Source organism: Thalia democratica, chromosome 4, assembly GCF_965202585.1.
Source record: "Thalia democratica chromosome 4, ktThaDemo2.hap1.1, whole genome shotgun sequence".
Classification (NCBI taxonomy): domain Eukaryota; kingdom Metazoa; phylum Chordata; class Thaliacea; order Salpida; family Salpidae; genus Thalia; species Thalia democratica.
The window spans coordinates 34,043,512-34,046,298 of record NC_139168.1 but is presented as its reverse complement, the minus strand read 5'-3'; the positions used below and the strand labels follow the sequence as shown (position 1 = coordinate 34,046,298).

Genomic DNA, 2,787 nt, shown 5'->3' with positions numbered 1-2,787 from the left:
TATATAAATACCAGGTAACATATTTGCTTATCTTAACATCAATAGCATTAAGCATTTGTTGTTGTGCTATGAAGAAATTATTTTATTGTATTACTGCCTTTCTGTATCACTTAAGGGAAATTTAAATATGCACTAGATATTTTAGTCCAGAATCTCGAGTGCATATTTAAATCTAAACTGAACTCGTTTGCTGTGTCGTCTTAAACGGTGGCTAATAGTGAGTTCTTTGTGTCATAGTAATCACTTTTTCTGATGCTTTTTTGAATGAAATCCACTTTGTTACTGGCGATAGACAAGTTTTGCATGTACAAAACCTGATGTGAATTTCGCTTTTCAGGTCGGTCAGAAGTCAGAAAGCCTTCCTGATATTAAGGATGCTGTTTAGGTTATAAAAAGTGTACCCCGTTTATCTTAATCCTGAAAATCTCGAAGTGAAATTCACCTCTAAGATGTAAAGAATATATAATTCACTCCATAATGACGCATTTGCAACGCAACGAGACTTTCGGTTAGAAATTTATCTTCACCGCATGCTGGCGCCATTTCCAAGTGTCTTAATTTGTCTTAACCACCCCGAACACGTACAGCTGTTCCTTCAAAACGCAGCTGTCAAAAAAAGGCTCCTCTTAAAATGATAATCTAACTTCTGCTTAAACAATTGGATCTAAATTTAAGACATTTTCTAAAAAAATTTTCTTATATTTAAGCTAACAAATATTTTTTTTATTCTAGAGAACGCTCCTTTGCTTTTAATTTTAAAAAAATCAATTGGATTGTGGTTGAAATTTTTGAGTGGTGCCCTTTAGAAAAAAATGTTTTTTTTGAAATTTTTACTTTAACGGATGTTTTAGCCAGAAAATCTTTTTTTTTTTAATTTTCTTTGCTGTGTTCTCAAAGTTTGTTGTTTTTGTTTTTTTTCAAATTTCTAATTTTTTAATATTGTATACAAATATGCCTGATTGTATTTTTCAAAAACCTTTAGTTTTCTAACGGTCACTGAAGCAAAAATAAAATGTTAACTTATTTCAATACACTTTATTATGACTATTTTAAATGGTCTTAGTTTTTTTTATCAAAACCTTTTTAATGTAAAACATGACCCAAGCACGTTTTACTAAAATTATCATTACTTGAACATGAAATCTCTCATGAATGAAATATGAGAAGGAGACGAAGAAACTTTTTTATGAAGACAAATCGGTATAGGGCAGAGACCAAGTAATTGATTCCTTTTCTTTGATGGAGTCCTTCTGTCAGCGTTTGCAGTTTCCTTGTCTTACAGATGCAAGTTTTGCAGACTTTTTTCAAATTACTCTTACATTTTGTTGTATAAGATACAATATCCTAGTTGCAAAATCGACGCCACACAATGCGCTTAGATAATAAGGTGATTATTTTTTATAAATACTTTTCTGTGCTTTGAAAGCATATTCTAAGCTAATGTGTTTTTGGAAGTCTTTATAAATTTGAGTTGTTTTAAATAAGTCTAAACAATAACAGCAACACCTTGTTAGAATAAAACAAATCATAATAACATTTGTTTGCGTTTATTTTTAATGTACACCAACAAAAATGTTAACAACAGCTAGATAAAGTAAAAATCTTGTTGCTAAACTGAGTCTTGTAGTTAAATAAAAATGAATGTGTTTGAACATAACCCTGATCTTTATACGCGGGAGAAATATATTCCTCTAATCCCTTTAATAAAAATCAAGGGTTGGAGCAGTTTTTGCATAACTACAGAAGAATGCAGGGTAAAGGGTAATACTCGTTCAAGTGGGGTAACGAGGACGAGCAGATGATGGTCAAAATAAACGACGAAAACAAAACAGTCAGGTTGGTTTTAAAATGGACTGAAGTTCTGGAAAAATTAAGAAAATAGGCAAGACTTTAGAAGAGGAGCATCAGATTATTTGGCAGCCAGAAGTTGGAAAGTTCATGGCAGAAAGCTCTCCGGGACAACTTTTTGGAGATACGATGGACGACCTGGTTAAAGTGGAAAGCAACATGAAGTTGAGAAGGGACCAGATAATAAGTATTTTAGGCGAAAAAGAGAAAATGGTTACCATGACCACTTACCCGCTGATTGGCTCCAAGGACTACACCGTACCCGCGTTAAAACTTGGACTAAAAAATGCAATGACAAGGTGGATTTTTTACCGATGACGAGGTGACCTGTACATATACGGTTTACAAAGTCATTCTGTGGAACATGTTGCTTAGAAAAGGGTCAAAATTTGTGTAACGTTCCAATTTACAGAGACGAGAACACTAAGGTGCCGTTAAGAGATTATTTCCCTAACAAAGAAGACCAGGACGCATGCTTGGACGACCACATTTACATGGATAGCACCTGCATCGGTTTCTCCAGCGCCTGTCTTCAAACCACCGTTCAATTGGCAAACTTAGAAGAGTGCAAGAAAGTTTACGACCAGCTCGTGGCAATATCACCCATCGTTATGGCCATGAGCGCTTCGAGGCCCTTTTTTAGCGGCTTCGTGTCGGACGTCGACACCAGATGGTGCAGATAAATGACGATAGGACAAAGGAAGAAATGGAAACGATTAAAAGCTCGCGTTGGGACTTGGCAGCAATGTACTTGTCTGAAGAGCATGTAAAGCTAAACGACGTCGAAGCCACGTACGATCGAGAAGCTTACGATTTTCTTCGTTTTCAAAGCGTCGATGAGGCCGTGTCTAAGCATGTGGCCCATTTGTGAGTGCTATACCAAGAAGTTGAGCAAAGATATGCTAACTATGAGGTGATGAATTGCTCTACGTGGCATCT

The 2,787-nt window shown here is 35.5% G+C and overlaps 1 pseudogene; it reads left to right on the top strand.

Moving 5' to 3' along the window:
* The first annotated feature begins 477 nt into the window (after positions 1-477).
* LOC145833294 (glutamate--cysteine ligase catalytic subunit pseudogene) lies at positions 478-2,531 on the top strand (annotated as a pseudogene).
* The last annotated feature ends 256 nt before the right edge of the window (positions 2,532-2,787 follow it).